The 21,622-nt window shown below is 50.6% G+C and overlaps 2 long non-coding RNA genes across 2 annotated transcripts in view; one reads left to right on the top strand and one right to left on the bottom strand.

Annotated features, from left to right (window-relative positions):
* Window positions 1-21,622, top strand: part of LOC144163053 (uncharacterized) — a 487,499-nt gene that overhangs the window by 246,170 nt on the left and 219,707 nt on the right. The window lies entirely within an intron of this gene.
* On the bottom strand, window positions 10,386-21,400 carry LOC144162088 (uncharacterized). The gene is made up of 2 exons (XR_013320604.1): window positions 21,017-21,400; window positions 10,386-10,743 (listed from the first exon to the last, which is right to left on the bottom strand). It is a non-coding gene; the product is annotated as an uncharacterized LOC144162088 (long non-coding RNA).

Genomic DNA, 21,622 nt, shown 5'->3' with positions numbered 1-21,622 from the left:
CTTCACGCCGAAAAGAGCGTACACGCACTCGGAACGCACACGATACATAGTCAGACGCAAGCTGCCGTCGGCCAAAACAAGCATGAATTCAGGTGAACAATTCTCGCGTCACGAAAACCGTACGACAACTGACTGAACATGCTACGCCGCTGATATTGATGCTGGAAGTTAAGCGCGCACATGACAAATACACGGCCTCTTATCCAAACCAAAGCTTACGATGGGACGAACTCGGCGCTGCGCGCAATGCCTATAGCGTGGACGACGGTCGCGAAGGGAATACGCATTTCTTCGTAAGTGACCGCTCAAGCTCGCGCAGAATTTAACAGAGCAAGAACAAGCATTCAGAAACTTACCTCGCAAAAGAGTGATGGCAGCGTCGGCCTGAAGTATGCCCGCTCAAATTTATGCAACCAAACTTTTCTCCTTTCTGCGTCGCGTTTCCCGGACGGAATAACGAAGTCTTGTGCCCTGCCTGACGATATTCGCGCTGCCTAAGGCACAACACATCGGCACCGAGAAGCAACATAAAACGACACCGGTGCGACATTTTTTCGAAACGAGCAGCTAATTGTTACTTTGCTATTAGCTGGCGCCTACGATAAAGCCGGTACTGAAGCACGGTGGCGACGGTGGCGAGAAAGCCAGCAATGGCGTCGCAGCGGCGGCGTTGCGCAATGTCCCAGCCGGCGAGGCATCGGCGAGGCGACCCGGCGGCGGAGCAAAAAAAAACAAAACCACGTGACTTTTCCCTTGGCCAATGGCGCGCGGCGTTCGCCGGCGAAAAAGAAAATGGCAAAAAACGAAGTAAGAGAGGAGCGCGGGCGAGGGCGAAAGGCGGCGAGATCTAAAGATGGCGCTACCTTAGTAATTTTAGGGACCTTACGGCAAACCTTGTGCCAACGCCCTCTGCTTAACCGGAAGTACGTCACGATGAAAGGGACGCAAAAGGGACGTTTTCAAAATGGACAGTTACGAGAATACCGCCCCAGCACATACTCTCCTTTCCCCCGCAACGCGCATGAGCGCTGTTTCCGCGAAGCGCCGTTAGGATGCTCTAGTAGCTAGTAGTAGCACGCGCTCCCGCGTGCCCAGCAAGTTTGACGACCGCCATAGCCATAGTACATACAAAGCGGTCTAGCGATGGGATGGCAAACTGTCGTAGTTCGCACATTTGGCAGATCCACCCCCTGACAACGTTTTATTGCACTGTTGTTTGCTGCGGTAGCTACGTTCGATATCAGGGAACGATTCTAGAGAATAGATGTCCCGACGAGGGGCTTTTGATCAACCGCGATACGGAGCGACCGCATTAAAACGCCTGCTTTTCGCTGCCCGATTGGGTGAGGGAGTGCACCCACCAACCGCACAAACTGCGGGAGCGGGCCAGCCTCTCGCCAGAGCGCTCTGCATGTACTGAGAGGCACGCGCTCCCGTGTTTTCTGTCATAAAGCTCATGACTGTACAACTCCACGGCCAACTAATTGCTGCGAGTAAACATAACTCAGCCTTCAAAAAGAGTCCTCTTAGCGGCGAATTGATGCACGATTTTTTCAAAATACCTACATAAGATTCAGTTGGTGGTTTAATTATGGAAGCGGGTATTGGCCGCGAGGCCCACCACTGGAGAGGCCGGCGCTGCGATCGTTTTGACGTCACTTGTAGGATCACCGTTCCTACCTTGCTGCACAGTTCTGTGCTTGCAGCGCGTGACACTTAACTTAGGACGCGCGTTCTAAAGTATTTTCGTGTTAATTTCCGTCGTTTGAAGTTAATTCTCAGTGCGTCAAGCGCAGTTTGACGTCATGGGGATTTTATAACCTTATCAACTGTGGTACATTCTCCGCGAACAACTTGAGCGTGGTGGCGTACGTGTGCGACCGAAGCGTAAGCTGCGGCTCGTTTCCCCGATCAACAATGTAGACTACGATGATTGCCAAGCTAAGTTTCTAGATTTCCCTCGTTTGCAACAAATGTGTAAAGCAAGAAATCATGAAGCGTTTACTGCTCGCAGAAACGCTCCGCGCACACACCGCCGTGCCTGCCCGCACGGCCGACGGAGCAGCTCGAACCGACGCAGGTCGCGGCAGCAACAACTTGTCGCCGCTTTTAACAATCACGCTAGTTGTGGAAAAGTAATTCGACAGCGGTGAATGTGGATGTTAGAATGGTGAAAAATTGTGCTTGGCAGTGTCATCAGCTGTGGTTTGAGCATCGATGCTGAAATGTCTGCCGCGATCTACGCCGACCGTCCCCGAAGGTCGGTCCCGGCACCGCCGGCCCGTTCACGCGCGGTGCGGCGAGCGGCCGAAGGATATGTGCCTGCGCGCAAGCATCGGCCGACGCCGTGGCAGGTTCTTAATCATCGATCGCTTAAACAGTCGCGGATACAAAGTTACACATACAAGAAAGAGGGTGACAGTGAAGTGAAAAGTTGTTTAGGGACTCTCATTCGCAACTGTAACGATAGCGGCGAAGAAATATCTGCCGCGACGTTAAGCCTGACCAACATTCGATTACGTGCATCCGAAGCCGGCGGCGAGCGAGCGGTTCGAGAAGACCCTTTCGTCGCGCGCGCGCGTTGCGTTTAGGTTCCCCCATCACTTTGGGGGGCCCCCAACGCTCGGTTCTCCTATTTTAAAACTCCCAATTACCCGAATTCATTAACGACGTGTTTCGCCTCGTACACAGCCTCGCCTTCTGTGAGCAATCGTTAGTTTCATTGATGCTAGAGGAAGGCAGGCTCACTGTAAACATAAAAGAGCCCACGTTACAATTATACATTCCCACGCTGAAGTCCTAATGAAAACTAAATATAGCCATGTCCAAACCCGCTCGCAGGCGTTGAAAACTAGCGTTCGCATACCATTTATACATTGCGGACAAGTTGTCGCGAAAAGTAAACATATCAGCCGTGCAGAGTACAGGCTACGGCAGTGATCGTTAATCAAATCCGGGAATAACTATGAAAAACGTTGTAGGGGTAATAGGCACTGCTTAAGCCAAACTGCGCATCATAGCAGTACTTTTAAGCATGCGCGGCGAAGCAATCCGATCACCGTTCTCACGTAGTCATTCATTTACCAGGCAAGGTGAGCAGTAGGCGCGGTGAGGTCACAAGTGAGCGACGCGCTTCCGTCGCTGTTACAAGGTGTTTCCTTGCACACACAGTCTCGTACATGTCACGTCGCAAGTATTTCAGAATGAATGTACAGTGTACTTTTATCGGCATTAGTTGCGTCCTTGGCGTTAGCTGGCTGCGTACGAGCTGTGGGGCGCGGTGGTGTCGCCGGGAAAAAGCGAGTCGCTGATTGCTCGCCCGGATTATTCGGGTTGCAGACAACTTTTTTGGGTAATTTGCATCAAATCCACAAGGAGCGGGGGGGGGGGGGGGGGGGGGTTCGGTGGCCACAGACACACACACACAAAAACACGCGGCCGCATACGCACAGGAAATGGGTTGTAGCAGACGACAACCCGACCCGGCGTCCAACAAGTGACGTCATTCGTAGATGGCATCCCCGTTGTATAGGCGTGCGCCACGTCACCGAAAAAGCTAATGTATCTATTTTGTGCAGTACCCTGGTAATTCTAGCGCTGGTATTAACGGAAGGAACAAATTCAATTTCAGCCGTAACAGGCGGTAGCTGCCCAAGACTATATAGCAACCTTCCCTTCTGTGCCTTCTTCCACAAGCACTCCCGCCTCCTTTTACTCGCCACTGTATTGTCGCGTCTAGTGTACTTCCTCTGTTTTGCGTCTAAAACCGAGGGATTCGGGAGGGCTAATATTGCCCTTATGTAAATTGTATGGCCATTGCCACATTCCAACACCGTCTGCCGAATAGGTCGTCTCCTAGTTGCAGCCCATACATGCCCCATCATTTTGGGTATATAGGTGCCCACAAAGCCAGGGGAGTGAAACTTCCTATACGTGGCATGGGGCGCGATATTCGCTCGCAGCGCCGTACAAACCCCTGGTGTTTGGGGGCGGTACTAAAAACATGGCGGCGCGTTGCAGACATGCATTAGGAGACGCCATCTGGATGAGGACTGAAAAGCCGAGCGGGAGGGGGGTGGCGATTCAGATGGCCAGCGCACGATCTTGTTCTTGTTGCGCAACCCGCCACATTATCAAAAGGGCAATTGTTTGTTTCTGACTGATAAATTTTTGCGCGTCCACTTCTTTTTGCACCTCTTATCCAAGTGCGACGTTGTTTTGGTTTATTAGTGCGCACAATCTAGACAAGAATAAAGAGCGCAGTTTTTTTAATGGTTATTGCCTAAATGTGCCATTCATACTGTAAAACAGAACTGGGATTTTTTTACGTTTTTAGTCGCATACAAAAGTGTGTGGCACATAGCCGCATGCTAATAACTAGGTATCCAGCCAGTGCCTTGTCTGTCCAAGGTCCGCGTAGTCTCTGCTGGTGAAATGGCCAGGACACAGCTGGTAGGTGCTCTAGGTCTGACGAGGTGGTAAATGAGCCAGGTCCTGCCTTCTCGCACACTGTAGCCAAACGCGAGATCTGGAACATCAACAAGCACGTGTGTATATTTGGGTTAGAATGAATACTAGCTTTATTTCTGCTTTCAAGGGCACATACGATAGTTTTGAGTGAAAACTGGCATCTGAATTCGAAATAAACGTTATCTGATTTATTAGGAAACTTTCAATCTGAAATTGATTTTGGCTACAAAGACGACTTGTCACAACACCAATCGTAATTAAAGGCAGATTTTAAATTTAAATGTACCGTCATTATTAAGAGACGCGGATTCATTTTTCTATTTGTGCGATCATAATGTTCGGTGGCAACGACCCACTTTTCCTCCTAATCCAAAATACATTTCTGCAGACAAAAGCAGCCATCCCACACCAGGATTTCTAAATTATTATTAATGCATATATACTTTCGCGCGCTATGTATTCCTCAGGTATTTCTCGGGCCGCGCAGTAAATCGGTTATAAACACCTTAATTAAAACCTTTAATAAATTACTAGGACAGGTTAAGCCTGCATTGTCTAATTATTTATCGGCTTATAGCTGTAACTGCGTTCTTGTGAATATATCGTTCCTGAACTGAAAGCAGGGATCTGAAGCGTAAACTGTAAATTATAAGTGGTGGAATTATAGTTACTATTGTACTATAAACATATGCAGTAATTGCTGAGGTTGTATATTTATGGCTACAACTTCATTCTGCTATGTGCGGTGGATTCACGTTCGATAAAGATGGCAGTTCTGCTGTAGCATCAAAAAGCAAAGCACTGCCCTTGGAATTATCGTGTCGTTTATTCGTTTCTATCGACCTTGCCTCCTTTGTGGTTATGCGAATTAACCAGCTTGTAGTATATTAGAGTCCCGCAACTGAGGCACGCAAGTCAGCAACCGCGGCCATTTTGGCGTTTATAAGTGTTGCCAGATTCCCCCATGTATGGACTGACTCGCCGCTAACTGAAACTGATCGAGCCAAAGGATTAGGGGCTGACGCCGGCGCTCATGCCTGCCTTTCTGGTGTAGATGAAGATCTCAAACGTCAACACGTGGAGATTTAGCCACACGCCAAAGATCCGCAAGTGTTCAATATTCATGCGGAGCCCTCAACTATGACGCGCCTCATAATCCCGATGTAGCTTCGGCTCGTTCATCTCGCACGTGCCGTTGGCTTACGGCGAAGTTTTTAAAGACGATAGTATTTCTTGGTCTACTTAAACGCAGAAATTTTGGTCTGTCTGTGACTCGATTCAGCCACCCGGCCAAAGCAAAACAATGCCTGCGCAATAGTCTTATATAGTCAGAGCTAAATCTACCCGTGTATGTCCGGTGTAATACTCATACTTGTCAACATTGTTGAAGAAGAACAAGACATTACGCAAATATGAGACAACAAATCAATACAGAAGTGATATTTGCAGTGTTCCTTTACAAAAAATCAAACATGCTTGACTTTTGCGAAATTAAATACTTCATCAACTGCAAAAAAAGAATTCACTCCGCCGTCGCCTGCTGTCGCCCGCGCCACTACAGCTTCTGGCGCCGTTTTAAGAAATCAACCGGCAACAGTTACGCAAGGTTCCACTAGATAGGTTTCACGTTCTGCTTGCAACGCACGTGGAGTAGGAAAACGCGGTTCTATAAACGTTGAAGTAGGGCGCCTCGATGAACGCGCGTCTTCGCCGTACGGCAGCGTTCGCATCGAGAGGTGAGCGGGAAAGCAAAGGGAGGCATTTACTTCGCAAAAGTCGATAAAGACTATCGTCTTTTGACGGCATTTTCAACGAGAGGAGCAGATACGCGGCCAATTTTTTGTAGTGAAATCTACGCTACCTCGGGCAGTGTTCGCAGGGTGACCAATTTGCACCTTGAGAGCTAGAGGTCAAACCACACACCCTTCCGCAAGCGCCCGGCAGAAAGAAGCCTTGCGCGGGCTGTTTGTCTTCCGCGACCACTCTTTCGTCTTACTATCGGAAAAACCAACTCAATGAGCGTTTCTAACTAAATGTACGGGGGGCTGCCGATTTATTTCACAGCTGTTGCTTCAAATGTACCGGCTGTTGTTGTCTTTGAGGTAAATAATGGGGAGGTGATATGACAAATGCCAGCGGTTGAGCTTCGAACGGCTGACTATATTAGCCGTTAAGTGTTTACCAAAGGGCTCCATCGATGGACAGCCTTTGGTGCGGTGGACCTTGTGTTCTGTTCACTAACTTTCCCCAGTAGCACTTTTATTCTCGTAAAGGGATACTGAAGTGATCTGTAACCATTGCGGGGTTACTAGCGCGAATTGTTGTCTGGAGTGTAGGCCATGTATTGACCGCCGTTTCCTGTCCTTGACCGACTTCCCGAGTCTAAGTTCTAGCACTTGTTGCCCGCGCTAAATGCCGTGCGTCTCGAGCAGTTAGCCAGGCGTTTGAGCTGTGATTCGCATAACATGCCGGACGACGGTCTAGAAAAGGTGACATCGGATGCCCGGTAATGCGGCAAGCTTGTTCGAGAAAAAAGAAAAAAAAGAAGAAACATCCCCCTCGCGAGGGGCACGATCAAATGCAGAGCATTTCTGCGGGGGGGCGCGCCTGCAAGTCGTATGGATTACGTATTGGTTGTTGTTGTTGTAATTGTTGTCTTCCAGCGTAGACATTGTCGATGGTGGAACGTGCCGTGAACCCCCTGCCGCGGCTATGACGCAACGTGGCGCGGCTATGACGCAACACAATCCACTTAAATCCAATCCAATGCCCCTCGCGAGAGTGTGTTATAGCGCCGAAATCGCCACCACGCGAACGCGTGATGCTGACGTCACGATCACGCCACAGATGTTAGCGACCGCAGCGCGCGTGAACGACATATGTGGTGTAAGCGCGAACCGACCGCGGCGAGAGAGCGCGATGCGAGCGCCCCACCTGTTCTTGCGCGCGATCCTAACGCGGCGAGAGAGGGCGTTGCGAGCGGAGAGAAGGCGAGGAGGACGCGGGGGAGAGGGCGCACCTCTGGCCGACGGTTGAATGAGTGAAGGATATAAGGCACGTTTCGTAACTTTCCGTTCTGTGTCGGCTTTGTGGCTCAGTTGGTAGAGTAGCGTGCACCTTGCGTTCCGCCCGCAGAGTCGTAGGATGGAAACCTGGCGCCGGCAAGTATTTATATAGTGTAGGGGGAGCGATGCGGACGCGGACTACGGACGCCAACGCGGGTGACATCGTGAGTTACTGAAATGCTCTGCATTTAAAAATGAAGGTATGAGGTGGTGGTATCACATTTTGAGACAGGTTAGCTGCTTTTGGAAGGGAAACAAGAGCCACAAGTTCGCCTGTTTTCTTGGTTCACATACTAGTGACACGGCCGTGCGCTTCAGCAAATGCAACGTCTAGGCATCGCTGCAGTTGAATCGTAAGACCGCGTCAGGAGTACGTAAATTTACGATTTACCTGGAGCGATGCCTAGACGTCGCATTTGCTGAACCGCACCGCCGTGTCACGAGTATGTGAACCAAGAAAACAGATGAATTCGCGGCTCTTTACATATATAAAGAATGCAGCCGTGTGTTGCGGAAAGAGTTGGATGCGAGAACTAAAAGAAAAGCCACAGCAACGTGGTGGACGAGGGCTTTGTTCCGAACAGGTACGGGCATCGGGTGGAAACCCCCGCGGGGGGGACAGCCATCCGGCTGCTGGATGACCGGGCGGACAGCGAGAAATAATAGTGCAAACGGGGAGGGCCAAACGAGGCCCTCCCCACGGCACGCATTATTCCTTGTCCGCCACACCCGAACAGCCAAGCAGGCGGCAGCTGGGATCGAACCCATCTCTCTAGCGCTGCCTGCGTGCGAGCGAGCTCGGCACGCTACCCACTCGACCATCCGGGCGGCTCGGTAAAGCGTGCGCGAAAACCCGTTAGCTCGGTGAGGTGCAGAGCAGTAATCACGGTACAAGTGAGTGATGTCAAAGCGGTGGGCGAACACCGCCGGTCTGTCGCGCGTGCTTAGAACGGCTAAGCAGGCCCTTTCCCTTTTGCTCTCTCGTGCCCTTCCCCGCTCCCCCCCCCCCTTCCCCCCGACGCTGTGAGGAGCATCCCTTGCCGGCGGCCCTGTCCTGCGTGCGTCCGTCCGCCCGCGTCCGCACAACTGCGTCTCTCCTCCGCTCGCCTCCTCTGCTCTCTCCGATAGCGAACACTCTCTCCCAACATCTGCGGGCGCGCGGCTGCGCACTGGGCGCATGTGCAGTACTCTCTCTCTCTCCTCGGTCTGCTCTCCACCTCCCCTCGCGGGAACCCAACGATGTGATTGAAACGCAATTAACGTTCACTACGCGTTTCACGCAATTCGACTAATCGACCCAACGGAAACGCCAATGGAACCCCCTTCAGCGTCGCATCACACCAGGGTTCCCGCGAGGGGAGGTGGGCGTAATGTTTTACACTTCACGGAGCGTTGGAACGGGAGACCGTCTCTGCCCAGCCATAGCCTCCTATATAAAGGAGGCTATGGCCCAGCACACCCTGTTGTCGCTGACTTCGCCTCGAGACACTGCCGTGGGCGATGTGGCTACGTAGGTTCAGTCCCTTTGGGAGCCGGAGTCTCGTCTTTCCTCGCTACCTGGTTGGCGCGTAGACTTGGATCGGAAGCGATGTCGCCCTCCGTGAGGTCCGTCGCTCTTGTTCCAGACCTGGAAGCGGGGGACGCCGTGTGTGTGCGTGATAAACTGTGGAGACGGCGTGCTGCCGTCCGTGCTGGGACTCAAGCAACTTCGCTGTCCAATTCACTTGGATTGTCCAGTGGACTTGGACCGGAAGCGATGTCGCCCTCCTGTTCACGGCACATGAGGTCCGTCGCTCTTGTTGTGCATGCGAGGAGGAAAGTCCTTAACGTATTTCCGTGGGCGTGGGCGCCGGATAGCGGACGGCTAGGAGCCACGGGGGAATCGAAAAAATTCGTCGGTTTTCTCACATAATTTGCATACTCCTGACCCGGTCTCGGGATTCATTGAATCGCAAGACCATGTCAGGGGTATGCAGACGAAATCGCAGCTCTTTCTATCTGCAGAGAGTTAGTTCGATGGGAAAAAAGAAAACAATAGCAAAGCCATGCTTATAACGTCGAGACAGCTACTTCCCTCTCTCTCTTTCCTGCCCTTCCCCGCTCGCCAGCCTTTCCGCCTGCTGCTGGAAGTGCGTGGTTTTCCTCGTACACCTGAATGTTTACAGCACTTCGGAGGACCAGTTCCTCTGTTAGGTTACGACTGTAGTAACCGGTCCCTATTGGCCGGGAGGCTGAAGCGATGCGCAGGTTTTAGTGCGGTGGACCTTGTCTTTTTGTGTATTTATTCTGTTGCGTTGCAGGTTTTAGTGCGGTAGACCTTGCCTTTTTTGTAGTGCGTTGAAGTACTCAGCAAGGAATGCTTACGTTATGCTTTTTTGTCACAATTCGCAGTGCCGCTGTGTTCCTGGGCTTCCTGACTACACCTGGACGGATCGCCGGCGAATTTTGGGTTTGAAATAAAAGATGAAATGTTCAGTGATAATTTGTTCTTGTCTCTGTGTTCGCAGCCTTAACGTCGAAAGATTCCCTAGCCAGCTGCCAGAGCAAAATCAAAGCTGGTACAGTGAGAGGAAAGCAAAGGTAGCTGGCTGACGAAGGAAAGCGAAGCAAAGATAGATACCTAGCAGAGTGGAATGAACGGTGTTTCTAGGAAATGAAAGCTACCTGGTAGCGTGAATTCAAAGCTAGCAGTACAGTGAAATAAAAGGTGCTTTTTGGAAAGGCTCCAGTTCAAGAGCCGTGAGTGTGCACAGACGTGTAGTGAATGGCACAGTAAATTGAAAGCAAAATGAAAGGCACACACACAAAAGGCACACGTCAAAACACACATGGTTGTAGAATATACACGTTTTTATTTTTCTAGTCCATCTGTTATGCTAGCCACTGCATAAAGCTTTCTGTAAGGTTTAGAACATCAGTGTGAATGAATCATTAATGATTCATTAATGAAACTCCTCGTAATGTAGAAAGTTTCGTTTTAAAAACAGCGCGGTGCTTGACAACCACGGAGCGCTTGGCTAGCGCTGGATAGAAGCAACGTTTCACCAGTGGGCATAGATGTATGGCTTTCTCGGGGTGTACGCAGGCTGTTTCCATTCAGGATGGCGGTCGATGCTTGAGTGCACCCAGAAAGGCTTGGGGATGTCGATCTCTCCACCATGCCAAAGCAGGAGCTCCAGGGCCGATGACCTTGAGCCGGGGCCAATGACTGCAAGACCCCACAACAAAACAATACGACCCCTGCTGTATAGGTTACAGGCCATACACAATGCGCCGTACGAAAGAAATGTTAAGTGAATGAAACCACGATAGAATTAAAATAATTCAAATGGCCTGCACAGGTATTAATCGCCGTTTAACGATCAGCTGAATACAGAACGTGTCATGGTTTCAAAAGAGGACACACGTCTAAATGAGGTAGTACTACTGCCACAAGACAGGACAAGGATGAGAGCTTGGCTGAAGGCCGACGACACGGTTGTTGCTCCAAATAAGCAAGGGGGGGGTGAGGAGGGGACGTTAGTTTACACACTCCTCCCACTGTTCGATTGCAACACCTGGGCATATACAACACTGCAGAAGAATTAACAGAGCCCCATAGACTCGTTCAGCTTAAACGCCTATCGACCACACCTACTGGTGGACAGGTTATGTATGCATTAAATCTGCGTGATCCACTGATAAGTGATCCTAAAGTCTCCCTCACCCGCCCTCTTCCACGCAATATGCACAACCAATCACGGAGGAATGGACGAGCATGGGCTCTGACCGAGAAATATCCCATTAGGCTGAGCACGCTTAATGTATACGCTGCCGACTACAGGCATTACGACCCGTTCGCTGTGGCGGCAATATTCAACCCTAAGTCCGCACCCCTCACCTCCCTCACAATACGCATCCAGACAGCGGAGGCGGGGCAATCGTCCCAGCACTAACGCAGCTGAACACCCCCCCCCCCTCCCCCCCCCCTTTCCCAATCATTCGAAAACGCCCACATAAAATCATTCTCAGAGGGGCCATTTCTCCTTAGGTGTTCCAAATTCTTCTTCGAAATCGCCTACCGATCGACTTCGTCGACCTGGTATGCACTTCTGCCTATACTGGGCTGGGGGCAAGGAGGCAGCGAAATAAGCAGTTCGAGAACTCACTGTCCGAGCAGGCCCAAGCCCCGTCCCTATAGCGTGACGCTACCCGTCCCCTTACACGAAGCCCGATCGGCCCGAGACAGCTTGTTTCGCTATAAGGAAATAACGGCGCATAATCTCCTCGCTGTCCGCATATTCCCCCCGGCTCATCCGATGCTCTTTCAGTCTGAATAACGCTTGTGGGGCCTCATTCAAAGAAACACTTTGCCCTGTCGTGCCAGACAGCACCTAATTCCCCCCTCCCAGCAGGTGGCTTGAAGGAAACCTTCATTCAAGCCATGTGGGCATTGCTAAGGCCTGGTTCTCGTTGTTCTAGGTTTCATTCTAGGTTTCAATTAGCATTGTTAGCATTAGCATTAGCGTTGTTCTACGTTTCAATTAGCATTCAGCCTTGCCATCTTTATCGAACTGTATCTCTTGCATATTGCTGGCAGTTGATCCCCGCTATTTCTAGTTGTGTTTTGCTTCAAGGTAAGTGCTATGGGTCATTTGTTTCTTGCCGTGTGCACACAAGTTGTTCGAGGGCTCGTTTCAATGGTTTGTCTTACTGGCTAAGCTTGGTTAGCCCGAGATCTCCTGTTTCGCTGCTAAGGACACGCATTTCGCTGTTCCTACTCTGCAAAGGTGACATGAAAAGCAACCCCCAATCCTAAGATCGATGATGTTCCAGCTTTCATGAAAGAGATTCATGGTGAAACCACAGCCACCCTGACAGAAACGAGACACCACATTAGCAGCAGTAATACGGAAATTCATGAAATTGAGGGTGATTTGAAAAAGCTGCCGAAAATCGTGTCGAAGTGAAGTAAAATCAAGCATAACAAAGGAAATGAACGTATGTGACGTATCGGAGCCCCTACGGGTTCCTTGTAGGAGCTACGGAACGTCGAACATTTTATTTTAATTTGGTCGGTGATTGCGATTTTACGCTCCCATAGATGAAGAACTTGTTGATTCAGTAGATCACACCGATAACAGGATGACGAGAAACCACCCAATCGTTAAACGCCTTCTTGACACCGACAAGGAAGGCTAGGAGATACAGTTCAAGATTTTTTCCACGCACCTCGAGGTACAAGCCGGTGACATCGAACGCGTGCACCGCGTCGGTAAGAGGGCCCAGATTCAGAAGATCGAACAATTACAGTAAAAGCTCACTAATTAAAACTGCAAGAGGCCGCCACCTAAGTTCGAAATAATGAAAGTTCGAACTAACGCGAGTGTAGCACAGAAATTGCGCAATACCATCGAGGAGCAGTAGAGCATGTCAGCAATTAGTGGCGCGAAAAAGTCAGCGATTGAACAGCCTGCCTCTAATCCTTGAATGCGTAAGCTAGCACTTTTTTTTGTGTGTAACAGGTGAATGTAGTGTAACGCCTCCTTTTCACGTATACTTCGCCCCTTCCCCGTGGTCTTTGGCAGCGACAGGTTTTGCGCGTCTAACCCATCCGTCAGCACGCCCCTACCCTGATCTCGCGTCCACTTCGACCTAGTCCTGAAAGGAACTTCTTACAAAAAGGTCAGCGGCCGCCGTCGGAAACATAATGGAGAGGGGGACGCTGTTCTAACAACTGTTCCCATTCCCGCAGTGCGTCTTATCGGCTGTCCGACGATACCATTTATCGGTGAAATGGCGTAAGCTGCGGCATTGTAGAAATGCCAGCGTGGTAGGGGCGCCAACAGTTAGTGGAAGAGCACCCTCCTTGCCCCCTTCGTTTTTCACAGCGCCGGCCACTTATCGCTCCGAGTCTGTTTCGAGGCTATTTGCCACGCGTTCCTTCGTTCTCTTCTAAGGGAGCTCGGCCGGACCAAATCATGCAGTTCAAATTACCCATAAATACAAATTATTGAAGTCCGAGTTAACAAGCTTTCACTGCATCAGTCAAATTCCTCTCTTGCGGAATGTCCCGAAACTGAAGAACTTTGAGTATATGTATTCATAAAGATTTTTTGCCATGTGTGTAGTGTTGTGCCAGAGCGCCTGGCCCAAATGCGTTGCACGAGGCGACGCGCCGACAGCGAGGCTGAGTCACGCCTCTCCCTTTCGTCGCTGCGGCGCGGCCGCATCCCGCATCTCAGAACGCTGCGGCGCGGCCGAATCCCGCGTCTCAGAACGCTGCGGCGCGGCCGAATCCCGCATCTGAGAACGACCAAACAAGGGCATGTCGCTACGCCCTCCTCCATGCTACGCCCGGAGGCGAGGTCACGGAGACGGCGGGGGCATCGCCCTCCCTTTCCCCATTGGCGGCGCAGCTGAATCACCGCTTCGCTACCATTCGTCGGAATTCAGGCAGCGAGAGCCTTGATTGGAGCTATTCGAACTTCTCGGGGCCCCAACGAACTTCCCGGGGTATAAAAGAAGCCCGGAGGCTCTCATCGTCGGCTTTCCTCGGCGGCTTCACTCCGGCACCAGTCTCTTCGGAAGCACCGAGTGAAAAGGGTGCTGTCGCCTTTGTGCGAGTCATGTAACGTTTGCTTACCCTGTATATACTGTATATAAATGTTACTTCAACTCTTCGTCGGCTCGAGGACTTCGTCGCTCTGCTCTGCGCCGCGTCGATAGCGGACGGAGCAAGGCAACATCGCTACACCGGTGACTGCGCTCGGCTGGCCAGTCGCAACAGTGGTACCAGCGGTGGGATGGTCATTCCCAACAGTAGATAGCCCGTAAAAGGCTGAGGGACTTCGCATAACATAACTACAAAGAAAGCGAGTGTTTTTCGTTTCGCTTTAACTGCTTGCACATTTGTAATCGAGTGTTTCGATAGCATTCCGTCTCCGACGGCATTGTAGAGGTAACCACAAGACATGAACTCACCTCCCAGCCCCAATGCAATGAAACCACCAGACAGTGCCGATTGTATCCTCGTCACACCAACCTCCTCCGGATCCACAAACTATGTCTTGTAATCGCAGCTCCAGTCCGAGCCATCGATGCTCCTAACAAATTCCAAGCGCATTTTTAATAAGGTATGCATTTTCAGCGGACATTTTAATCGGCACGGAAACGTGGCTCTCGAAAGTCAGTTTCAACACTGAGCTTGACTTTTCTGCGCAATTTTCAGTTTTTCGCGAGGACAGGTCACTCCTTGTGAAAGAGAAGGAGGAGTAATTATAGCTGTTAAAAAATAATTTCAACCGTCAGTTATCGCTTACGACACGTCCCTCGAACTAACTTTGGTTTCCATTGACGGAAATCCGTTTATGCGCACGTCAAGAGAAGGATTTCGCTGGGTGATATCTGTTGTTACTTTACCAACATGGAAACATGAATGCGTCATTGTTCGAACTTTGTGCGAAAGGAATGGAGCTGTGGGGACATCAATTCAGCATCCGAAGGGCAACAAATTTTGCCAGCCTTACTTCGGCCTTTTTGGCTCACAGCTCGCTTTCCTGAGTGGAGAGCCCCGTGCTTCAGTGGGGTTCGGTTCGGTGCAGGGTCATAATGACGGGTGCGGAGCCCACGCATGTGCGCCGTAGCTGAGCCATTTATTTTGTTTGACGGCGACTCTAAGCCAGCGTGCCGACACCGTGGCGATGCCGGCAGCCGTTCCAGACAAAGCGACGCCGCGGGCCGCGTGTCCCGCATGGAACATCTGTGCGACCGGCCCAGGCGACGGATTCTGTTAACAGCTTACGGCCTCCAAGCTGCGTTTGTGTCGTTTTGCGAATGAATGTTTCTTCCCGCGTCTTTCTCCTCTCTCATGCCTACTTCAACCCGCCCTCATCCTTCGCATAAGAGTGCGTTGCTTGTGGAGAGGTCCTCTTTCGACCTCTCCACTCGCACTAGGCGGCTGTACTTTGTTTTTCTGAGTCTTTGACTTTATCTCTTGTATTACCTTGGCGGAAGGGGAGAGAAATGTTTTATAATCTTCTGCCACGTGCATGGTAAACTGCAAATCAGAACTATAATTTATTGTGTTCGCCGGTCCGAAGCTCGCTAAACTCGCTAAGCTGAGATCCGAAGCTCGCTCTCCCACTCTAAACGAGAAGGGCAGAGGAACGGATGGGCGATTTACAAACAGCAGAGATGTAGATGTATTATTAAAGACAGGATAAACAGGGCGGTTTTTTCAGCGATGAGATTTTAAAAGCATAAAGCAGGTGCATGTACGTCCGTTGGTCCTCAAGGCACCACTTCTTACGCTCAACATACAAACTTTGGAACAGTCCAGTGCGGAAAGCACCCGACGCAAGACGAAGACCCAAGTGTAGCACTGGGTCAAGCATTCGCAATGCTGTTTTAGTCGCCGACCCATACGCCACACAGCCATAGTCAAATCGAGCAGTATACAAGCGCAGGAGGAGTTCTTTGTCGGCACCATATAATTGGTGGGAGAGAACCTTAGGGATATTCCTTGTTTTCAGACATTTATTATGCCTTAAGTTCCTTGATGTGAGGATTGAATGCGAGCTTGTGATCAAACAAAACACCTAAATACTTGTGCTCCTTGTATACAGGAATGGACACGCCATTAAGAGTAATGTCTGGGTCGGGATGAACCCTTTCTGGAGAACACGCTTTCCACGCTTTCTGGAGAACACAACTTAAAGGAGCCACGAAGACAAAATACAAGTTGGGTTTATTAGAAAGACTGCTTAGTCCCGATATAAATGATACCAATATCATCGGAATCTTCGAACAAATAACGGAGATATTAAAGAAAATATGTGAAGCAGTCGCGACCCCCTAGCCAATTTCCCGCAACTTTTCTATGACGTCACGGAACCTTGTTTGTGCGATTGGCGGCCGCCTAACTGACCTGTTGCGACGACACATGACTGGACGTCTGTAATGGGGCCTCTAGTTCCATTTGACCGCATCACTTGAATGCTAACGTGCAGTTAACGCACTGAAAATTATGTTTTATTGTTGGCCCGTATGACGTGATTCTTGCTCATAACACGTCACTGTGGCGCAATATTTGAAAGTTTTAAAATACTTCTTGCTTTTTTTTCGTTAGAAAAACATCTTTTGTGGCTGTACTGGAGCTGAGTGAGATACTAAATCCTAGGTCTTTCAAATTAAATAAAGATGTATTTTCTCTTCATGGCTCCTTTAAGAGCTTGTCCCGGGGTTAAGTTTTAAACCAGTCTTATCTGCCCAGCTGGCAAGTTCCTTCACCGCAAGCTAGACTTGGCGGTCACAGATTAACATATTACTTGAGTTAAACGTTATCTGGACGTCGTCTACATACATTGAATAAGAAATTGTAGGTGGCAATGCCTTTCCAAGAGAGTTCATCGTTACTATGAAGAGAGTGCAACTCAACACGCCACCTTGTGGCACGCCATTTTCTTGTACGTGAACCTTTGAGACTGCGCAACCAACTCTCACTCGAAAGGTTCTCTCCGACAAGTAACTAACAAGATTGTTTAACACGTTACCCGAAACACCGAATGATTTGAGGTCGCTGAGGTTCCCATAACGCCTAGGGGTGTCATAGGCTTTCTCGAGGTCGAAAAACACTTACACAATACTGTTCATGCATGACGGCATCCTCGATATAGGAGTCAAGTGCGGCAAGTTGATCGTTCGTCGATCGCCCCACCCTGAAGCCTGCCTGGCAGCCCTCTAGAAGACCATTGTACTCAAGGAAGTACACGAGCCTGCGGTTTATCATCTCGAGGAGCTTGCACAGGCAGCTTGTCAGAGCTATGGGACGGTACCTTGAGGGGGCCGACGTGTCCTTTCTCTCTTTCAAGAAATCCACTAATATGGCCTCCCTCCAAGATCGTGAATGTGCCCCGAAGGACATTTTATTGTATAGGTGTAGGAGTGTTTCAAGTGTGTGTGCGTGTACGGGCTGTATCGCTGTAATGTGATGTTGTATGCGCCATGAGCTGAGGGTTTACACGTGCTCAGAGCAGCCCTCAGCTCATGCAGTGAAAATTCTGAGTTATAAGAATTTTTTGACCTGTCGTCATCAAGTAAAGGCTCCCTTTGGCCTGATTGTTTGTGGTTTATGAAAGTGTTTGCGTAGTGTGCTGAACTGGACACGTGTTGGAAGTGTTGTGCAAGTGTATCAGCCTGTTATTCGAGTGTGCCCCCTGTTGTGTTCACCAGAGGCAGGCTGCGTGTTTGTTGTCCTTTAAGTTTACGTATTCATGTCCATACCGTGCGTGTCTGTGTATGCGTTTATTGATGTTATGAATAGGCATCAACTATCTCGTTTTGCCTCATGGTGCACACGTTTTCCAAACGCCTTTGCTCTTTTGAACAGCAGGAGGTTATACCACGTGGGGTACCGACGGAGGATACCAGAGGCCTTGTTCGGGGCTTCTCGCGTCCGCCAACACTCCTCATTCCACCACGGCATCCTTTGTTTGCGCGGGGCGCCGTAGGCGTGGGGAATGCACTTTTCGGCGTCGTCGAGGATGTGCGCCTTGAGGAGTTGGATAACTTCTCCCACGTGTAGGTGTTTTATAGGTGTGTGGTGTACTTTGGATGTTTCTGCAAATGTATTCCATGATGTTCTTGCTTTATTGAACCGAGTATGGGAAGATGACCTGCTTGTGCCCATCGTGCCCACGCCCCACTCACGACAAGGAAAGAGAACTGCGGAACCACTAGCCAAGTCAAGATTGATTGATTGATTGATTGATTGATTGATTGATTGATTGATTGATTGATTGATTGATTGATTGATTGATTGATTGATTGATTGATTGATTGATTGATTGTGGGGTTTAACGCGCCGACGCAACGCTGTCGACGAGGCGGCCGTAGTGGAGGGCTCCGAATTTCGACCACCTGGCGATCTTTAGCGTGCGCCGAAATCTCGTAAACACGGGCGTTTTTGCTTTTCGCCTCCATCAGAAAAGCGGCCGGCGCGGCCGGGAATCGAACCCGTGACCTCGTGCTCAGCAGCGTAACGCCTTAGCCACTGAGCCACCACGGCGGGTGCCAGCCCAGTCAAGATATGATTATGTGTTGTGTCCTATGTTATGGTATCTAGGCTGTTTCTTGTTGAAATGGCATGCTCCAGAAGATGTTAGGAACTTCTCTTTCAGGCGACCTGGGGCATCCGTGCGAGAACCCTAAAGAGAACTCTGCACATTCAGGTCGCCTGTGAGGATGTACTCCTCGGCCAGCTGGTCAACCAGCGCCTCGAAGTCAGAGCTCGAAATTTAAAAATCAGGAGTAACGTAAATGGAGCATACCATTATCAACCTATTAAATATTATTGTGCAAATTGCCACAGCCTCAAGGACAGTGTTCAAAGTGATAGGGCGGCATGCTAAGGATTTCCTGGCGATTATTGCACACCGCCCGAACAGTGTGTGCAGCCATCCCTGTCCTGTCTGAATACCATATAACTATCCAAGAAATTTGTGTTATTGAAATTCTGATGTGTTTCTTGGACACGCATTACACATGGCTGATTAGCATGCAAAATCTCGTACCCATCGTCAAGAATATTAAGAAGGCTTTTCTGCAGTTCCATTGAACAATATTTTCTCTTCCCATTTTGAGTGTTCAAAGCTATTGGAGTTGGATAATTTATGTAAGCTCTTTCGGGGCTGTTATTCTCGGAGGGGTTTTTTCTGGCTTCTCTGTGGGTTTTGACGAAGGGACCCGTTTCTTCCCCTGCGTCGCTGGCAAGAACGGTCCGACGTCCAATTCGTCGTCCGATGTCCTAGCGGTGCCCGACGGACCGGGCCCCTTGTATTTAGCACCCTTTAATGCGCCCTTTGCTGGAGCCGCACCCGCCGAGGGCTCAGGAACGCCACAGGCGGCACGGGCGGTGCGGCGGCGGGGGTGGGAGCCCATGCGGGGCCCCCAGTGCCCATCCAGTGCACTGGATGGACACCATCCTGTACAGCAGCATCCAGTACAGCAGATGGGCAGCATCCATTGTACTGGAGGCCGGGAAGAAGGGACAGGAGCGGCATCGGTCCCGTCAGGGACTGTTGCCTCCAAACTCGCTGCTGACTCAGTAAGTGGTGTGGTGACGGCTTGGGCTGCCGTAGACAACCCAGCGGCGGGCATAGACCAGGCACGCTGACCTGGGTCGTCGCCGAAACCAGACGCCGCTCCCCCCCCCCCCCCCCCCGGCAAGCTACGTCGGCGTACTTCCCCGGAGGGAAAGATGTGAACCACTTTCCAGCCTCTGGGAAGGTGATGTTCTCGGTGATCTTGATGTTAATATCTTTTTTTCGAATTGTACTTTTTCAGAAGTGCGGGGGTATGACGCATGCGGTCCCCGGCAGTTCCCACAAAAAAGGGTGTCGGATGTACAATTGCCAGGGGGGTGATCTTGTGCCACCCGCGCATTATGCGCAGGTTGTTTAGCCACGGCAAGAGTTTATACAGTGCCCGAACCGCTGGCACTGCCGTGGGTTCTGCATGTAAGGACGGATCGAGCACCGGATAAATCATGCATAATTTATATATTGTGGAAGTGCCGAGCGGTCAAAGGTCAGGATGATGTCTGGGTGGGAATTTTCTTGTCGTCTCTGCAGATGGTGATGCGCCTCACGGCCGTGACACCCTGCTCCTTCACGGAGATCCTTCAAGGAGATGCTTCCAGGAGATCCTTCAAGCCCTCAAGGAGTCCGCATCTGTATCGTTCAGCAGAACTGGTTCAGAGATCACACCCTGCGAGCTGTTGAGGCTCCAGTGGGGTGGGACCCTGATGTCCAGATCAAACAGTCGAGTTTGTGCTAGGAGCTTTATGGCCTGCTGTTTCTCGTTTGCCTCGACAAGAACTTCACTATTCCTTTGTTTTATAGCTTTATACGATGTTTCAATTACAGCTTCAAGATATTTTGCAATCAAGAAGACTGACTGCGATGCAAGAGGGATTGAGGGATTCTTTGGCAAGAAATAGGGAGTAATTTCCCGCTTCAAAAAAGCTAGAGGTTGACAAAGGGAGAAAAGATACTTCGGTGCAGCCCCTTTGGGGGGGGGGGGGGGGGGCGTTAGAAAGTACCATCCGCTATAGTATAGACCAGGAAACGGGGGTACTTTCTTCAGCAGCCTTACCCTAATAGCAGAAGAGGCCCGGGAACTCCCTGCTTGGTAAACAGACAGGGAGCCCATCGGCCGGAGATTGACCACAAATCCGGCCGCCACCATTCATGGTTTCTTACCCTCCACCTCTAAACACGTCGTCACGGTAGATTACAACCTACGTTTGGTGGCTCGGGGTCCGCGGTGTCGCCAATACCGTCGCCAAGATTACTCAAGGTGCCCCGTGAAGGGACGCTGACGAATCAAGCACGCATTCCACGGAATAGGCTTTCAGGCGCGCACAACGCGTATGGTTGCGCAGTTGCTTAAAAGAAACACCTCTTGTGGCAATCGTGTGCGCGCTAAAAGGTATCACCTACCTGGAAGCCTGAAGACGGCGATGCTTTGGGCGTCCTCGGTTAACGACATGATGTCACGGGGGCCGCCACAGATGTTTCCAGTTCCACTGCCGATGGTTGCCGAATGGACACTGCAGAGGCGTCGATTCCCACACTCCACTGCCGATGCACTTTGTCTCGCATACGCCGCCTTGCACCCTAACCCCTAGAGTCCAGCGGGAGGTTCGTTCGTTGAGCAGCCCGTTCGAGTCAAGGTCACACTCCGCCGGTCGCTGACAAGACGTCCCCTCAAGCTGCTCGGGGCTTTCCGAAATGTACAGGCGCGTACAAAACTAAACGAAGCATACACCAGCACGATATTCACGCCCAGCACGGTAAGGGCGACTGAAGCAAAATAGGCTCGGTCTGCGCATGCGCGACTTTTCTCAGCTCCTGCGTTATCGCTATCAGTTTATTTCGGTTAACGTGTGTTACTCTCCACAGCACCACTGGGGGCTAGTTGGTAGTTACGATAGCGGTACAATTTTCTGACGCACGAGGGAACGTGACGGAAGAATCGTGCAGGACAAAAGGCTTTAATGCTACACTCATCTAGCAGACGATGGGGCGTACATGCCCTTGGCAGTC

Source organism: Haemaphysalis longicornis, unplaced genomic scaffold, assembly GCF_048455015.1.
Source record: "Haemaphysalis longicornis isolate Haplotype H1 unplaced genomic scaffold, Haemaphysalis longicornis Haplotype H1 scaffold_12, whole genome shotgun sequence".
Lineage (NCBI taxonomy): Eukaryota > Metazoa > Arthropoda > Arachnida > Ixodida > Ixodidae > Haemaphysalis > Haemaphysalis longicornis.
Note: the sequence above shows the minus strand (reverse complement) of the source record. Positions and strands in the feature narration are given on the sequence as shown.